Source organism: Lucilia sericata, unplaced genomic scaffold (genome assembly GCF_015586225.1).
Source record: "Lucilia sericata isolate MDLA Ls3-8-SP2 unplaced genomic scaffold, ASM1558622v1 Contig000617F_arrow, whole genome shotgun sequence".
Taxonomy (NCBI): domain Eukaryota; kingdom Metazoa; phylum Arthropoda; class Insecta; order Diptera; family Calliphoridae; genus Lucilia; species Lucilia sericata.
In genome coordinates, this window is record NW_023994623.1 from 58,333 (window position 1) to 78,368 (window position 20,036).

The 20,036-nt window shown below is 31.6% G+C and overlaps 1 protein-coding gene across 1 annotated transcript in view; it reads left to right on the top strand.

The window, feature by feature from the left end:
- Positions 1-20,036, top strand: part of LOC119606736 (GTPase-activating protein CdGAPr) — a 182,734-nt gene that overhangs the window by 10,893 nt on the left and 151,805 nt on the right.

The following is a 20,036-nucleotide window of genomic DNA, read 5'->3' on the forward strand; positions in this document are numbered from 1 at the left end:
ACTAGACTATAGACTAGACTATAGACTAGACTATAGACTAGACTATAGACTAGACTATAGACTAGACTATAGACTAGACTATAGACTAGACTATAGACTAGACTATAGACTAGACTATAGACTAGACTATAGACTAGACTATAGACTAGACTATAGACTAGACTATAGACTAGACTAGACTAGACTATAGACTAGACTATAGACTAGACTATAGACTAGACTATAGACTAGACTATAGACTAGACTATAGACTAGACTATAGACTAGACTATAGACTAGACTATAGACTAGACTATAGACTAGACTATAGCCTAGACTGTAGACTAAACTATAGACTAGACTATAGACTAGACTATAGACTAGACTATATACTACACTATAAACTACACTATAGACTAGAATAGACTAGACTATAGACTAGACTATAGACTAGACTATAGACTAGACTATAGACTAGACTATAGACTAGACTATAGACTAGACTATAGACTAGACTATAGACTAGACTATAGACTAGACTATAGACTAGACTATAGACTAGACTATAGACTAGACTATAGACTAGACTATAGACTAGACTATAGACTAGACTATAGACTAGACTATAGACTAGACCTATAGACTAGACTATAGACTAGACTATAGACTAGACATAGATAGACATAGACTGACTATAGACTAGACTATCGACTAGACTACTAGACGGACTATAGACTAGACTATAGACTAGACTATAGACTAGACTATAGACTAGACTATAGACTAGACTATAGACTAGACTATAGACTAGACTATAGACTAGACTATAGACTAGACTATAGACTAGACTATAGACTAGACTATAGACTAGACTATAGACTAGACTATAGACTAGACTATGACTAGACTATAGACTAGGACCTATAGACTAGACTATAGACTAGACGATAGACTAGACTAGAGACTAGACTAGACTAGACTATAGACTAGACTATAGACTAGACTATAGACTAGACTATAGACTAGACTATAGACTAGACTATAGACTAGACTATAGACTAGACTATAGACTAGACTATAGACTAGACTATAGACTAGACTATAGACTAGACTATAGACTAGACTATAGACTACATCGCAGACTATAGACTAGACTATAGACTAGACTATAGACTAGACTATAGACAGACTATAGACTAGACTATAGACTAGACTATATACTAGACTATAGACTAGACTAGAGACTAGACTATAGACTAGACTATAGACTAGACTATAGACTTAGACTATAGACTAGACTATAGACTAGACTATAGACTAAATATAGACTAGACTACTAGACCATAGAGACTATAGACTAGACTAACTAGACTAGACTATAGACTAGACTATAGACTAGACTATAGACTAGACTATAGACTAGACTATAGACTAGACTATAGACTAGACTATAGACCTAGACTATAGACTAGACTATAGACTAGACTATAGACTAGACTATAGACTAGACTATAGACTAGACTATAGACTAGACTATAGACTAGACTATAGAGTAGACTATGGACTAGACTATAGACTAGACTATAGACTAGACTATAGACTAGACTAGACTATAGACTAGACTATAACTAGACTATAGACTAGACTATAGACTAGACTATAGACTAGACTATAGACTAGACTATAGACTAGACTATAGACTAGACTATAGACTAGACTAGACTAGACTAGACTAGACTACACTATAGACTACACTATAGACTACACTATATACTACACTATAGACTACATTATAGACTATACAATAGACTAGACTATAGATTAGACTATAGACTAGACTATAGACTAAACTGTAGACTACACTATAAACTACTCTATAGACTACACTATAGACTACACTGTAGACTACAGTGTAGACTACACTATAAACTACACTATAGATTAGACTATAGACTACACTATAGACTTGACTATAGACTTCCACTGATCTTTATCTTCATATTTTGGATATTTCATTAAAATTTATTTCTTTGTTTAACAAACATAATTTGCCCACAATTCCATATATTTTCCTCTTATAAAAGTGTTACAATAAACTTTTAAATTGGAATAATAAATAATACAAAAAAAAAAACATGAATGAACATCAGTCGGAAATGTAATAATCTGCCTTAAATAAATAATAATCCAAAAAATAATAAAAAAATAAAAGATTTAACAAAAGAAAAAGTTGATTTTCACAAAAAAATAGCACAAATGACATAAAGAGAAAAAGAAAATAACATTTGGCCACACTCTATGATGACTCCTACAATATAAAAAAGAAGAAGAAGAAGAATAGGGAGAGAGTGACAGCATAAAAGAAAGAAGTGTGGGTTGCTAAAAATAAAATGACAACACATTTAACAACAACAATAATCATAATAATAAGACAATAATAAAAACAACAAATAAAGAAAAATGACAACTGATGCTTCAATGAATGAATAAAATGAAATAAATTGAAATCAATTTTTGTGTAGTAAAAGAAAAGAAAAAGAAACTCAATGAACTGCTGGCAAACTGCTGGTTCAAACACTAAAACCTGGAAAACAAAGAAAGAAATATGAAGTTTTGTTTTTTTTTCTACTCCAAAAGCAACAAATCAGCATCCGCTGCTTAAGTTTTAAAATATAAATTGAAAGATTTATGAAGAACATGATTTTTAAACACAAATCTTTTTTTTTTTTTTTTTGGAAACAGGGGGACAGCGGGCGTGTGTGTTATATAGTAAGCGGTTATTGCTGGTGGTGATGGAAATGATGGCTGCGTGTTAAAGCTGAGCACACAAAAACACACACATTTCACATTACATGATGTTAAGCATTAAAATGCAATAAATTATAATATTAAAAAGTCGCAAGACAAAGGCAACCAACAAAAATATCGACGAACAAAAAATTCAATGTCAATTTTTGTTAAACAAACCGGAAAAATGTTCAAAAACTATTTTTGTTAAAAGAAATTTTAAGAAACAAGCCAATTTTACAAGTTTTACTAGAAGTTGGTGTCTGTAGTGGCTGCTGGTGGTGTAAAGTCATTAATTTTGAAACAACTGTTTTTAATTAGTTTATAAATTGATTGACAAGGGATTTATTAACAAGCAGCAGCAGCATGAACAAAGGTATTAAACCTAAGGGACATCAATATATTATTAACATGCTTGATTTTGTTGCTTTAGTTCCTTAATATCGCCTTAAAAAGACTTAATCCACAAATTTATTTTCTTGATTCTTTTATTTTTGAAAAAAATTAATATTTTTCGCCAAAATTCAGCTTCTTATTGGTTTTCTTAATATTCGCAATTACTTACTCTCCCTCTCTCTCTAACTGCTTTTTCCCACTTCTCGTCAACAGCCTTACCTATAACTTATAAATAGGGCAATATTGCCAATTTCTTAGTTTTTTTTTTTAATGTTGCCAATTTCTCTATTTAAAGTCGAACATCATAGAATCATAATTTATCGAAGGTCCTGTGACGCAATGGATAACGCGTAGACTAGGCGATAGACTAGACTATAGACTAGACTATAGATGAGACTATAGACTAGGCGATAGACTAGACTATAGACTAGACTATAGACTAGACTATAGACTAGACTATAGACTAGACTATAGACTAGACTATAGACTAGACTATAGACTAGACTATAGACTAGACTATAGACTAGACTATAGACTAGACTATAGACTAGACTATAGACTAGACTATAGACTAGACTATAGACTAGACTATAGACTAGACTATAGACTAGACTATAGACTAGACTATAGACTAGACTATAGACTAGACTATAGACTAGACTATAGACTAGACTATAGACTAGACTATAGACTAGACTATAGACTAGACTATAGACTAGACTATAGACTAGACTATAGACTAGACTATAGACTAGACTATAGACTAGACTATAGACTAGACTATAGACTAGACTATAGACTAGACTATAGACTAGACTATAGACTAGACTATAGACTAGACTATAGACTAGACTATAGACTAGACTATAGACTAGACTATAGACTAGACTATAGACTAGACTATAGACTAGACTATAGACTAGACTATAGACTAGACTATAGACTAGACTATAGACTAGACTATAGACTAGACTATAGACTAGACTATAGACTAGACTATAGACTAGACTATAGACTAGACTATAGACTAGACTATAGACTAGACTATAGACTAGACTATAGACTAGACTATAGACTAGACTATAGACTAGACTATAGACTAGACTATAGACTAGACTATAGACTAGACTATAGACTAGACTATAGACTAGACTATAGACTAGACTATAGACTAGACTATAGACTAGACTATAGACTAGACTATAGACTAGACTATAGACTAGACTATAGACTAGACTATAGACTAGACTATAGACTAGACTATAGACTAGACTATAGACTAGACTATAGACTAGACTATAGACTAGACTATAGACTAGACTATAGACTAGACTATAGACTAGACTATAGACTAGACTATAGACTAGACTATAGACTAGACTATAGACTAGACTATAGACTAGACTATAGACTAGACTATAGACTAGACTATAGACTAGACTATAGACTAGATTATAGACTAGACTATAGACTAGACTATAGACTAGACTATAGACTAGACTATAGACTAGACTATTGACTAGACTATAGACTAGACTATAGACTAGACTATAGACTAGACTATAGATTAAACTATAGACTAGACTATAGACTAGACTATAGACTAGACTATAGACTAGACTATAGACTAGACTATAGACTAGACTATAGATTAAACTATAGACTAGACTATAGACTAGACTATAGACTAGACTATAGACTAGACTATAGACTAGACTATAGACTAGGCTATAGACTAGACTATAGACTAGACTATAGACTAGACTATAGACTAGACTATAGACTAGACTATAGACTAGACTATAGACTAGACTATAGACTAGACTATAGTCGAAACTATAGTCGAGACTATAGACTAGACTATAGACTAGACTATAGACTAGACTATAGTCGAGACTATAGACTAGACTATAGTCGAGACTATAGACTAGACTATAGACTAGACCAGAGAAGCTCAATATTTCCGTGTCATAGCACGCGTGATAGGGTAAGAAAATTCTGCTGACGCTAAGTTGATACACATACACTACAGGTTTAATTCTTCTTCTTTTTATAATGAGCAATATCAGTTGGTTTGCTCTCAACTTGAAAAACAAAATCAAATCAGTTGCTGATCAGCACTTGTCAAAGCAAGGTCTGTGCGCGACGTTTTTAAAATACACACAGAAATACAACAACAAAATTTTGAGAAAGCCGAATGAATGTAGGAGAACATGAGAGAACAGTTGATAGTTTTTTATATATAGACCTTGCTATACGCTGGCTGTCAAAATCCATAATAAATATTTGACAGTTAGCATATACTTTATAGTTTGTAGTCATTTTATTAGTATACTTTTATTTTGAATTGAATTCTGTTCTCTGCTGCTTTACCAACACAAATAAAACTATGGTAGTCTATGGTAGTATGTGTTTGAGCACCACTGGACTAGACTATAGACTAGACTAGACTAGACTATAGACTAGACTATAGACTAGACTATAGACTAGACTATAGACTAGACTATAGACTAGACTATAGACTAGAATATAGACTAGACTATAGACTAGACTATAGACTAGACTATAGACTAGACTATAGACTAGACTATAGACTAGACTATAGACTAGACTATAGACTAGACTATAGACTAGACTATAGACTAGACTATAGACTAGACTATAGACTAGACTATAGACTAGACTATAGACTAGACTATAGACTAGACTATAGACTAGACTATAGACTAGACTATAGACTAGACTATAGACTAGAATATAGACTAGACTAGACTATAGACTAGACTATAGACTAGACTATAGACTAGACTATAGACTAGACTATAGACTAGACTATAGACTAGACTATAGACTAGACTATAGACTAGACTATAGACTAGACTATAGACTAGACTATAGACTAGACTATAGACTAGACTATAGACTAGACTATAGACTAGACTATAGACTAGACTATAGACTAGACTATAGACTAGACTATAGACTAGACTATAGACTAGACTATAGACTAGACTATAGACTGGACTATAGACTAGACTATTGACTAGACTATTGACTAGACTATAGACTAGACTATTGACTAGACTATAGATTAGACTATAGACTAGACTATAGACTAGAGTATAGATTAGACTATAGACTAGACTATAGACTACTTAGACTATATTCCAAACTATAGGCCCCACTATTAGATACATTTATACTTCAGTTCATTTTATGGGGTTTGATTCAAGTGCTATTAATTTTGGTCTTCAAATTTTAGTTGCTGTAACGTAAACATTGTACAAACATCAACAATTCGGTAAAATTCTTTAATTGTTTTGTTAAATTTTTCATGTGCAATGAACTGAAATAATTGCCCCAGATTTTTTATTAAATACAGTTTTACACAAAATATTGTTGAAAATAAACTTTAACAATTACTTTATTTAGAAAAATTCTATAAAAAAAAAATAATTCATAATTTAATTAGCACTATAACTTTAATAACCATTATTATTACGCTTTAATAAACACTCTCTTTATTTTTGTTATTTTTTACAACTTTACTATAACTGATCTTCATTTTATTTTAAATAATAAAATAAATATTTGTTATAGTATTTTTCCTCTATGCTGTCAGTAATAAACGTTTATTTTGTTGTTTTCTTTATTTATTTTAAAAGAAAAAAATAAATTCGAAGAAAAAAATGTGCGCAAACGCTTTTACATGATCATGAGTTTTTTTTTTTTTTTCTATTTTATGGTTAAGTGGGTCATACCATGTGCTCGCTAGAGCACTTTTATTCTGAAAATAAGAAAAAGTTGTCTTTCAAACCTCATGTCTACATTTTACCTAGATTTTTTCTAATAAATAGCAAAATAGTATAGAAAAAAAATGGAGGAATTCAATGGTCAAATGAGTCAAGTTTACAAAACTATTAAAACGTTACGTTTCTTTCTTCTACATGGATTTCGTTTACAATTATTTGTTCTGTTCTCCCGGTGTTCAATGTACAAAGTTTGTTTTTTTTTTTTTTTGGTTTTTATTACTTGTTATTTTCAATTTTTTTCTAGAATTACCGGTAAATGGAGGCTTTAAATGTTATTTGTGTTAGCAGTTAGTTGTAGTTGAAGTAAATTTGGGTCATTAACAGAAATTGTAGGTTCTTTGGCTTTAAAATTGGGAGCAATAGTGAGTTTAAGGGTTAAATTGTTTGGTATTCATTAGATTTTCTGGGAAATGAAGATTAATGAAGACATTAATAGTTTTGTGAACTTGATGAGGCTAAATAAGTTTAGGTAGTTGTTGGAAGAAGATTAAGGCTTTGGATAGATAGATAGATAGATAGATAGATAGATAGATAGATAGATAGATAGATAGATAGATAGATAGATAGATAGATAGATAGATAGATATATAGATAGATAGATAGATAGATAGATAGATAGATAGATAGATAGATAGATAGATAGATAGATAGATAGATAGATAGATAGATAGATAGATAGATAGATAGATAGATAGATAGATAGATAGATAGATAGATAGATAGATAGATAGATAGATAGAGAGATAGATAGGTAGATAGATAGATAGATAGGATAGATAGATAGATAGATAGATAGATAGATAGATAGATAGATAGATGATAGATAGAATACATCGAATAGACTAGACTATAGACTAGACTATAGACTAGACTATAGACTAGACTATAGACTAGACTATAGACTAGACTATAGACTAGACTATAGACTACTTAGACTATATTCCAAACTATAGACCCCACTATTGGATACATTTTTACTTCAGTTCATTTTATGGGGTTTGATTCAAGTGCTATTAATTTTGGTCTTCAAATTTTAGATAGATAGATAGATAGATAGATAGATAGATAGATAGATAGATAGATAGATAGATGAGATAGATAGATAGAAGATAGATAGATAGATAGATAGATAGATAGATAGATAGATAGATAGATAGATAGATAGATAGATAGATAGATAGATAGATAGATAGATAGATAGATAGATAGATAGATAGATAGATAGGATAGATAGATAGATAGATAGATAGATAGATAGATAGATAGATAGATAGATAGATAGATAGATAGATAGATAGATAGATAGATAGATAGATAGATAGATAGATAGATAGATAGATAGATAGATAGATAGAATACATCGAATAGATTGAATATATTGAATAGATCGAATGGATCGAATACATCAAATACATAAATCGAAAGATCGAAAGATAGAATAGATCGGAAGATCGAATAGATCGAAAGATAGAATAGATCGGAAGATCGAATAGATCAGAAGATCGAATAGATCTAAAGATCGAATAGATCGAATAGATCGAAAAGATCGAATAGAACGAATAGATCGAATAGATCGAATAGATCGAGTAGATCGAATAGATCGAGTAGATCGATTAGATGGAATAGAGCGAATAGATGGAAAAGATGGAATAGATTGAATAGATAGAATAGATCGACTAGATCGACTAGATCGACTAGATCGACTATATCGAATAGATCGCATAGATCGCAGAGAGCGAATAGATTGCATAGATCGAATTGATCGCATAGATAAGATAGATAGATAGATAGATAGATAGATAGATAGATAGATAGATAGATATAGATAGATAGATAGATAGATAGATAGATAGATAGATAGATAGATAGATAGATAGATAGATCGATAGATAGATAGATAGATAGATAGATAGATAGATAGATAGATAGATAGATAGTAGATAGATAGATAGATAGTAGATAGATAGATAGATAGATAGATAGATAGAATAGATAGATAGATAGATAGATAGATAGATAGATAGATAGATAGATAGATAGATAGATAGATAGATAGATAGATAGATAGATAGATAGATAGAAGATAGATAGATAGATAGATAGATAGATAGATAGATAGATAGATAGATAGATAGATAGATAGATAGATAGATAGATAGATAGATAGATAGATAGATAGATAGATAGATAGATAGATAGATAGATAGATAGATAGATAGATAGATAGATAGATAGATAGATAGATAGATAGATAGATAGATAGATAGATAGATAGATAGATAGATAGATAGATAGATAGATAGATAGATAGATAGATAGATAGATAGATAGATAGATAGATAGATAGATAGATAGATAGATAGATAGATAGATAGATAGATAGATAGATAGATAGATAGATAGATAGATAGATAGATAGATAGATAGATAGATAGATAGATAGATAGATAGATAGATAGATAGATAGATAGATAGATAGATAGATAGATAGATAGATAGATAGATAGATAGATAGATAGATAGATAGAATACATCGAATAGATTGAATATATTGAATAGATCGAATGGATCGAATACATCAAATACATAGATCGAAAGATCGAATAGATCGAAAGATAGAATAGATCGGAAGATCGAATAGATCGAAAGATAGAATAGATCGAAAGATAGAATAGATCGGAAGATCGAATAGATCGAAAGATAGAATAGATCGGAAGATCGAAAGATCGAATAGATTGGAAGATCGAATAGATCTAAAGATCGAGTAGATCGAATAGATCAAATAGTTCGAATAGATCGAATAGTTCGAATAGATCGAATAGATCGAATAGATCGAGTAGATCGAATAGATCGAGTAGATCGAATAGATCGATTAGATGGAATAGAGCGAATAGATGGAAAAGATGGAATAGATTGAATAGATAGAATAGATCGACTAGATCGACTAGATCGAATAGATCGCATAGATCGCACAGATCGAATAGATTGCATAGATCGAATTGATCGCATAGATCGAATAGATAGAATAGGTCGAAAAGATTGAATAGATCGAGTAGATCGAATAGATCGAACAAATCGAATAGATCGAATAGATCGAATACATCAAATACATCGAATAGATTGAATAGATCGAATCGAAAAGATCGAATAGATTGAATATATTGAGCAGATCGAATAGATCGAATAGATTGAATAGATCGAATACATCAAATACATCTAATAGATTGAATAGATCGAATAGATCGAATATATCGAATAGATCGAATACATCGAATAGATCGAATAGATTGAATATATTGAATAGATTGAATATATTGAATAGATCGAATAGATCGAATAGATCGAATAGATCAAATAGATCGAATAGATACATCGAATAGATCGAATAGATCGGATAGACCTAATAGATCGAATAGATTGAATAGATCGAATAGATGAAATAGATCGAATAGGTGAAATAGATCGAATAGATGGAATAGATTGAATAGATAGAATAGATCGAATACATGAAATACATCGAATAGATCGAGTACATCGAATAAAACGATTAGAATATTTTATCTAGTTCTCCTTATCTTTATTTCTCTTAAAACTTACTTAAATAAGAGTTGCTATATCTCTTTCGAAAAGTTCATTATTTTAACTTATTTACAAAATCTGGTACTTTTTTAAATATTAACTCTGTTAAATCAATTTAAAATGATTTTGTGTGATTTACTGCTAATTTAAAGTGAAAATAAAACAAATATTTTCATTAAAAGGTAAATATATTTTATATTTGCGAATGCCAGCAGAAAAATGTTCAAATGTTCAAACAAAATTTTACTTTCAGTTTTGTACTTTAGCAAACAAATTAACAATGTTTATTTAGAATGTCATTAGTTATTTGTTGGACAATATGTATTAAAAAACAAAAAAATAAAAATAACAGAAGCACGATTTTTAGTCTGAAAATAAATTTTAAAATTTTCTTTGTTTATTTTTTATTTTTAAGAAGAAATTATTGTCTGTGGGGTCTTTTTATTAAACGAAAAAACATTACTCTTAGATTTATTTACTTAAAAAAATTTGAAAAAATAATCTCAAGCTGTGTACATCATCATCGTGCTGCTCTTGGTGCATTTAATATACAAACTCCTAAACATTACACTATGGTGTGACCCCCCTTAACCATCCCCATTCACCACCTTGTAAATGCAATTTCCTTTAAGTGTTAATAAACAAACTTATTTTAATACTTTTTTTATATTTATACTAAAAATTTTGTAGTTTTGGTAAGATGATGGTACCATTTTCTTTTTACTTGCTACTTTGTATGTGTCAATTTTAAAGAGTTTTCTTTTACACTTAACACTTGTTATTTTTAAAAAGTTTTCATATTTTTTATTTATTTTGCTAATAGGGGAGATTAAAAACAGCATAAAGATCAATGAACTTTGTATTAAATCTTTGGATAAAACTTGTAGTTAAAGTTTGAAAATAATTTAAAGTGAATTTAAGACCAAAGACTAGACTTGAGACTAGACTAGCGACTTGTCTATATGCTATACTATACACAAGACTATATACCACTCTAAATACTGGACTAGACTATAGACTAGACCATTGACAAGACTATATACTAAACTATAGACTAGACTATATACTAGATTATAGACTAGACTATAGATTATTCTAAGACTAGACTATTCTATAGTCTAGACTATAGACTATTCTATAGACATTCCTTTAAACTAGTTCTGTTCTACTTCAGTTCTGGTTCAGTTCTAGTTTAGTTCTAGTTACGATCTAGTTCAGTTCTAGTTTAGTTCTAGTTAAGATCTAGTTCAGTTCTAGTTCAGTTCTAGTTCAGTTCTAGTTCAGTTCTAGTTCAGTTCTAGTTCAGTTCTAGTTCAGTTCTAGTTCAGTTCTAGTTCAGTTCTAGTTCAGTTCTAGTTCAGTTCTTGTGCAGTTCTAGTTCAGTTCTAGTTCAGTTCTAGTTCAGTTCTAGTTCAGTTCTAGTTCAGTTCTAGTTCAGTTCTAGTTCAGTTCTAGTTCAGTTCTAGTTCAGTTCTAGTTCAGTTCTAGTTCAGTTCTAGTTCAGTTCTAGTTCAGTTCTAGTTCAGTTCTAGTTCAGTTCTAGTTCAGTTCTAGTTCAGTTCTAGTTCAGTTCTGGTTCAGTTCTAGTTCAGTTCTAGTTCTAGTTCTAGTTCAGTTCTAGTTCAGTTCTAGTTCAGTTCTAGTTCAGTTCTAGTTCAGTTCTAGTTCAGTTCTAGTTCAGTTCTAGTTCAGTTCTAGTTCTGTTCTAGTTCTGTTCTAGTTCTGTTCTAGTTCTGTTCTAGTTCTGTTCTAGTTCTGTTCTAGTTCTGTTCTAGTTCTGTTCTAGTTCTGTTCTAGTTCTGTTCTAGTTCTGTTCTAGTTCTGTTCTAGTTCTGTTCTAGTTCTGTTCTAGTTCTGTTCTAGTTCTGATCTAGTTCTGTTCTAGTTCTGTTCTAGTTCTGTTCTAGTTCTGTTCTAGTTCTGTTCTAGTTCTGTTCTAGTTCTGTTCTAGTTCTGTTCTAGTTCTGTTCTAGTTCTGTTCTAGTTCTGTTCTAGTTCTGTTCTAGTTCTGTTCTAGTTCTGTTCTAGTTCTGTTCTGGTTCTGTTCGTTCTGTTCTAGTTCTGTTCTAGTTCTGTTCTAGTTCTGTTCTAGTTCTGTTCTAGTTCTGTTCTAGTTCTGTTCTAGTTCTGTTCTAGTTCTGTTCTAGTTCTGTTCTAGTTCGGTTCTAGTTCTGTTCTAGTTCTGTTCTAGTTCTGTTCTAGTTCTAGTTCTGTTCTAGTTCTGTTCTAGTTCTGTTCTAGTTCTGTTCTAGTTCTGTTCTAGTTCTGTTCTAGTTCTGTTCTAGTTCTGTTCTAGTTCTGTTCTAGTTCTGTTCTAGTTTCTGTTCTAGTTCTGTTCTAGTTCGTTCTAGTTCTGTTCTAGTTCTGTTCTAGTTCTGTTCTAGTTCTGTTCTAGTTCTGTTCTAGTTCTGTTCTAGTTCTGTTCTAGTTCTGTTCTAGTTCTGTTCTAGTTCTGTTCTAGTTCTGTTCTAGTTCTGTTCTAGTTCTGTTCTAGTTCTGTTCTAGTTCTGTTCTAGTTTCTGTTCTAGTTCTGTTCTAGTTCTGTTCTAGTTCTGTTCTAGTTCTGTTCTAGTTCTGTTCTAGTTCTTTTCTAGTTCTGTTCTAGTTCGGTTCTAGTTCTGTTCTAGTTCTGTTCTAGTTCTGTTCTAGTTCTGTTCTAGTTCGTTCTAGTTTTGTTTCTAGTTCGTTTAGTTCTGTTCTAGTTCTGTTCTAGTTCTGTTCTAGTTCTGTTTCTAGTTTAGTTCTAGTTCTGCTCCTGTTCTAGTTCTGCTCTGTTCTAGTTCTGCTCTGTTCTAGTTCTGCTCTGTTCTTGTCTGTTCTAGTTCTGTTCTAGTTCTGTTCTAGTTCTGTTCTAGTTCTGTTCTGTTCTAGTTCTGTTCTAGTTCTGTTCTAGTTCTGTTCTAGTTTCTGTTCTAGTTCTGTTCTAGTTCAGTTCTAGTTCAGGTCTAGTTCAGTTCTAGTTCAGTTCTAGTTCTGTTCTAGTTCTGTTCTAGTTCTGTTCTAGTTCTGTTCTAGTTCTGTTTTAGTTCTGTTCTTGTTCTGTTCTAGTTCTGTTCTAGTTCTGTTCTAGTTCTGTTCTAGTTCTGTTCTAGTTCTGTTCTAGTTCTGTTCTAGTTCTGTTCTAGTTCTGTTCTAGTTCTGTTCTAGTTCTGTTCTAGTTCTGTTCTAGTTCTGTTCTAGTTCTGTTCTAGTTCTGTTCTAGTTCTGTTCTAGTTCTGTTCTATTTCAGATCTATGTTTTAATCTAGCTTAAACATTAATTCGTTTATGCTCTCTTTATTTCCTCTTAAAAAATCCCTTTTCTTTCTTTCTCATAATTAAAAAGTCATGGATAATAATCTTATTAGACCCTTTTAATACGAGTACTATCATTTCCCCCAGAAAACTAACAACTGTAAATCTTTGTTATTGTTTTCTTCTCTTTTTAAGCATGTAAGTTGCAGCTTACATAATATGATCTTAAAGATATATTTGGGTTTCAAACAATATAAAGAAAAACTAAAACTGTAACATGATATTTTTTTGTTAATTTCAAACTATCTATCTTACAATTGCATGTTTCATGCTCCAAATACTTTTGTTTTTGTGTTATTTTTTTCTAAAGAAATCTTTTAAGCATGACATAGAAGAAGTATTTTTAGTTTTATCTAAAAAAAAACTAAATTATAAGAAATATTTTAAATTAAATTAATGAAGATTTTAGGCAGCAAATAAAATTTCATAATTATTTATAGGGAAATAATTTGATATAATTTGAAAACTAAAGTTGTGTTTGGTTACATATGGCAACCCTCTGTTATTGTAAGTAATAGAAAGATTACTGAAAATAAGTGTTGTCAACTCTTTACCTGATCACAATTGCTGGAGAGCGGCTTCTTAAAGTTGGTACCCCAACTGAATAAAATATGTTAGAAAATCTCAAAGAAGTAATTTCAGGAGTTTTTTTATACAAACTTAAAAATTAAAGTACGAAAATTATCAATCACTGTGTTAAAACTGTAATTCTTTATTTTTTTTTTTTAATAAAAAAAATCCAGAAAAATTACATGTGTCGCTTCAGTAGACTAGTGTCACACAAAGGCGTTGTCTTGTTAATCCTCTTTTTGTTGTTGTTTTCACCATAACAGAATTGTGTCTTTGGAACACAACAAAATGTTTTTGTTTATTCAGTTTTTGTTTTTTTTTTATTGTTCATTACTCCTTTCTTTTTTATTTCATTTGTTTTCTTTTTTTATGAGCAAACATGAGAGGGTGCAACTGTCAAAAATTAAAAAAGAGAGAGGATAAGAATAATAGATAACAGCAAAAAGAAAAACTACCCCCCGGTAGATACAGGAAGAAAAAGCCCTTTAGATTTAAGGGTGCCAAAAGGAACCCTTAAGAAATAGTTCTGTTCTAGTTCTGTTTTAGTTCTGTTTTAGTTCTGTTCTAGTTCTGTTCTAGTTCTGTTCTAGTTCTGTTCTAGTTCTGTTCTAGTTCTGTTCTAGTTCTATTCTAGTTTTGTTCTAGTTCTGTTGTAGTTCTGTTTTAGTTATATTCTAGTTCTGTTCTAGTTCTGTTCTAGTTCTGTTCTAGTTCTGTTCTAGTTCTGTTCTAGTTCTGTTCTAGTTCTGTTCTAGTTCTGTTCTAGTTCAGTTCTAGTTCAGTTCTAGTTCAGTTCTAGTTCAGTTCTAGTTCAGTTCTAGTTCAGTTCTAGTTCAGTTCTAGTTTCAGTTCTAGTTCTGTTCTAGTTCTGTTCTAGTACTGTTCTAGTTCTGTTCTAGTTCTGTTCTAGTTCTGTTCTAGTTTGTTCTAGTTCTGTTCTAGTTCTGTTTTAGTTCTTCTAGTTCTGTTATTCTGTTCTAGTTCTGTTCTAGTTCTGTGTTCTAGTTCTGTTCTAGTTCTGTTCTAGTTCTGTTCTAGTTCTGTCTAGTTCTGTTCTAGTTCTGTTCTAGTTCTGTTCTAGTTCTGTTCTAGTTCTGTTCTAGTTCTGTTCTAGTTGTTCTAGTTCTGTTCTAGTTCTGTTCTAGTTTCTGTTCTAGTAGTTCTGTTCTAGTTCTGTTCTAGTTCTGTTCTAGTTCTTCTAGTTCTGTTCTAGTTCTGTTCTAGTTCTGTTCTAGTTCTGTTCTAGTTCTGTTCTAGTTCTGTTCTAGTTCTGTTCTAGTTCTGTTCTAGTTCTGTTCTAGTTCTGTTCTAGTTCTGTTCTAGTTCTGTTCTAGTTCTGTTCTAGTTCTGTTCTAGTTCTGTTCTAGTTCTGTTCTAGTTCTGTTCTAGTTCTAGTTCTGTTCTAGTTCTGTTCTAGTTCTGTTCTAGTTCTGTTCTAGTTCTGTTCTAGTTCTGTTCTAGTTCTGTTCTAGTTCTGTTCTAGTTCTGTTCTAGTTCTGTTCTAGTTCTGTTCTAGTTCTGTTCTAGTTCTGTTCTAGTTCTGTTCTAGTTCTGTTCTAGTTCTGTTCTAGTTCTGTTCTAGTTCTGTTCTAGTTCTGTTCTAGTTCTGTTCTAGTTCTGTTCTAGTTCTGTTCTAGTTCTGTTCTAGTTCTGTTCTAGTTCTGTTCTAGTTCTGTTCTAGTTCTGTTCTAGTTCTGTTCTAGTTCTGTTCTAGTTCTGTTCTAGTTCTGTTCTAGTTCTGTTTCGTTCTGTTCTAGTTCTGTTCTAGTTCTGTTCTAGTTCTGTTCTAGTTCTGTTCTAGTTCTGTTCTAGTTTAGTTGTTTAGTTTGTTCTAGTAGTTCTGTTCTAGTTCTAGTTCTGTTCTAGTTCTGTTCTAGTTCTGTTCTAGTTCTGTTTAGTTCTGTTCTAGTTCTGTTCTAGTTCTGTTCTAGTTCTGTTCTAGTTCTGTTCTAGTTCTGTTCTAGTTCTGTTCTAGTTCTGTTCTAGTTCTGTTCTAGTTCTGTTCTAGTTCTGTTCTAGTTCTGTTCTAGTTCTGTTCTAGTTCTGTTCTAGTTCTGTTCTAGTTCTAGTTCTGTTCTAGTTCTGTTCTAGTTCTGTTCTAGTTCTGTTCTAGTTCTGTTCTAGTTCTGTTCTAGTTCTGTTCTAGTTCTGTTCTAGTTCTGTTCTAGTTCTGTTCTAGTTCTGTTCTAGTTCTGTTCTAGTTCTGTTCTAGTTCTGTTCTAGTTCTGTTCTAGTTCTGTTCTAGTTCTGTTCTAGTTCTGTCTAGTTCTGTTCTAGTTCTGTTCTAGTTCTGTTCTAGTTCTGTTCTAGTTCTGTTCTAGTTCTGTTCTAGTTCTGTTCAGTTCTGTTCTAGTTCTGTTCTAGTTTCTGTTCTAGTTCTGTTCTGTTCTAGTTCTGTTCTAGTTCTGTTCTAGTTCTGTTCTAGTTCTGTTCTAGTTCTGTTCTAGTTCTGTTCTAGTTCTGTTCTAGTTCTGTTCTAGTTCTGTTCTAGTTCTGTTCTAGTTCTGTTTCTAGTTCTGTTCTAGTTCTGTTCTAGTTCTGTTCTAGTTCTGTTCTAGTTCTGTTCTAGTTCTGTTCTAGTTCTGTTCTAGTTCTGTTCTAGTTCTGTTCTAGTTCTGTTCTAGTTCTGTTCTAGTTCTGTTCTAGTTGTTCTAGTTCTGTTCTAGTTCTGTTCTAGTTCTGTTCTAGTTCTGTTCTAGTTCTGTTCTAGTTCTGTTCTAGTTCTGTGCTGTTCTAGTTCTGTTTTAGTTCTGTTCTAGTTCTGTTCTAGTTCTGTTCTAGTTATGTTCTAGTTCTGTTCTAGTTCTATTCTAGTTCTGTTCTAGTTCTGTTCTGTTCTAGTTCTGTTCTAGTTCTGTTCTAGTTCTGTTCTAGTTCTGTTCTAGTTCTGTTCTAGTTGTGTTCTAGTTCTGTTCTAGTTCTGTTTTAGTTCTGTTCCAGTTCTGTTCCAGTTCTGTGTTAGTTCTGTTTTAGTTCTGTTTTAGTTCTGTTCTAGTTCTGTTCTAGTTCTGTTCTAGTTCTGTTCTAGTTCTGTTCTAGTTCTGTTCTAGTTCTGTTCTAGTTCTGTTCTAGTTCTGTTCTAGTTCTGTTCTAGTTCTGTTCTAGTTCTGTTCTAGTTCTGTTCTAGTTCTGTTCTAGTTCTGTTCTAGTTCTGTTCTAGTTCTGTTCTAGTTCTGTTCTAGTCTAGTTCTGTTCTAGTTTGTTCTAGTTCTAGTTCTGTTCTAGTTCTGTTCTAGTTCTGTTCTAGTTCTTTTTTTCTGTTCTAGTTCTGTTCTAGTTCTGTTCTAGTTCTGTTCTAGTTCTGTTCTAGTTCTGTTCTAGTTCGTTCTAGTTCTGTTCTAGTTCTGTTCTAGTTCTGTTCTAGTTCTGTTCTAGTTCTGTTCTAGTTTGTTCTAGTTCTGTTCTAGTTCTGTTCTAGTTCTGTTCTAGTTCTGTTCTAGTTCTGTTCTAGTTCTAGTTCTGTTCTAGTTCTGTTCTAGTTCTGTTCTAGTTCTGTTCTAGTTCTGTTCTAGTTCTGTTCTAGTTCTGTTCTAGTTCTGTTCTAGTTCTGTTCTAGTTCTGTTCTAGTTCTGTTCTAGTTCTGTTCTAGTTCTGTTCTTCTAGTTCTATGTTCTAGTTCTGTTCTAGTTCTGTTCTAGTTCTAGTTCTGTTCTAGTTCTGTTCTAGTTCTGTTCTAGTTCTGTTCTAGTTCTGTTCTAGTTCTGTTCTAGTTCTGTTCTAGTTCGTTCTAGTTCTGTTCTAGTTCTGTTCTAGTTCTGTTCTAGTTCTGTTCTAGTTCTGTTCTAGTTCTGTTCTAGTTCTGTTCTAGTTCTGTTCTAGTTCTGTTCTAGTTCTGTTCTGTTCTAGTTCTTTTCTGTTCTAGTTCTGTTCTAGTTCTGTTCTAGTTCTGTTCTAGTTCTGTTCTAGTTCTGTTCTAGTTCTGTTCTAGTTCTGTTCTAGTTCTGTTCTAGTTCTGTTCTAGTTCTGTTCTAGTTCTGTTCTAGTTCTGTTCTAGTTCTGTTCTAGTTCTGTTCTAGTTCTGTTCTAGTTCTGTTCTAGTCTGTTCTAGTTCTGTTCTAGTTCTTTCTAGTTCTGTTTAGTTCTGTTCTAGTTCTGTTCTAGTTCTGTTCTAGTTGTTCTAGTTCTGTTCTAGTTCTGTTCTAGTTTGTTCTAGTTCTAGTTCTGTTCTAGTTCTGTTCTAGTTCTGTTCTAGTTCTAGTTCTGTTCTAGTTCTGTTCTAGTTCTGTTCTAGTTCTGTTCTAGTTGTTCTGTCTGTTCTAGTTCTGTTCTAGTTCTGTTCTAGTTCGTCTAGTTCGTCTAGTCTGTTCTAGTTCTGTTCTAGTTCTGTTCTAGTTCGTGTTCTAGTTTGTTCTAGTTCTGTTCTAGTTCTTTTCTAGTTCTGTTTCTAGTTCTGTCTATTCTGTTTAGTGCTGTTCTCTTTCTGTGCTGTTCTAGTTCTGTTTAGTTCTGTTCTAGTTCTGTTCTAGTTCTGTTCTAGTATGTTCTAGTCTGTCTAGTTCTATTTTCTAGTTCTGTTCTAGTTCTGTTCTAGTTCTGTTTTATTCTATTCTAATTCTGTTCTAGTTCTTTTTCTTGGTCCTCAGATCTGCTGGTTTTTTAAAGACACTGGAGTAGGGCAATTAGTTACTGCTGCTTCTAACCTCCCACAAAGTCAAAGTGCATGTGGAAAAAGGACTCACACACGTGTATTTTATTTACTTTACCCGAAACTATTATGATAAGATTGTTGCTGTTGTGTGTTGTTGTAGGTTATCTATTTTTATTATATCTTGCTTGAACACAGAGAGAGGGTTGTCTGTCATTCAACTTGAGTAGTATTTCGCTTTTTATATTTTTATATGCATGAAATTTTCATTATGACAAAGGGTAGTTATAAGGTTTTTTACCTTTTACCTTTGGTTTACATTTGATAAAGTTTTTTAAACAAATATTTGTTATTTAAAGGTGGCATTTTTTATAGATTTTTTTGAGAAAAATTTTATGCAGCTAAGGTGAACAACTTTCAGGATACCATGAATTCCTGAGTTTAGTTATAAAGCTCACGTTTGCAATTACATTAAACTTTATTTGATGCATTTGGCATCACTGTTTTAGGTGCAGTGCTGCCGATTTAAACTAAATCTAGGCTAGTAGGATGCCACTTATTGTTACACTTTTCAATGGCCATTATGAACATTAACAATCAAGGCAAAACAATAAACGATTACACACCCCTTAACAAGAGAAACATTTCAAAAGTATGAAAAACATCAATTACATTAATAAATTTTTTAAAATAATAGTAAATTTCCTTCTTCTTCTTCGGCAATTCTTTAATTTTCTTAAGAAATTTTAAAACTATATTCGAACAATAATTGATTTACAAATAAATTGCTGACTGAACACATTTTCTTGTTAAGTCTATTTCTTTTTAATTGGTACTTGCTTGTAAAAAAAACCTGAAGAAACTATAAATGAAATTAAACTCTCACTATTCCAAGTTAATAAAAGAAAAGAAATGCCAAGTTGTTGCAAAAATAATAAAAGAAATTATCTTTTTTTTTTATAAAAAAAACTATATTTTTTCTTACTTTTGTTAGACAACGTCGTCTAAGTGAAAACTTTGCCAACTATCTTCATT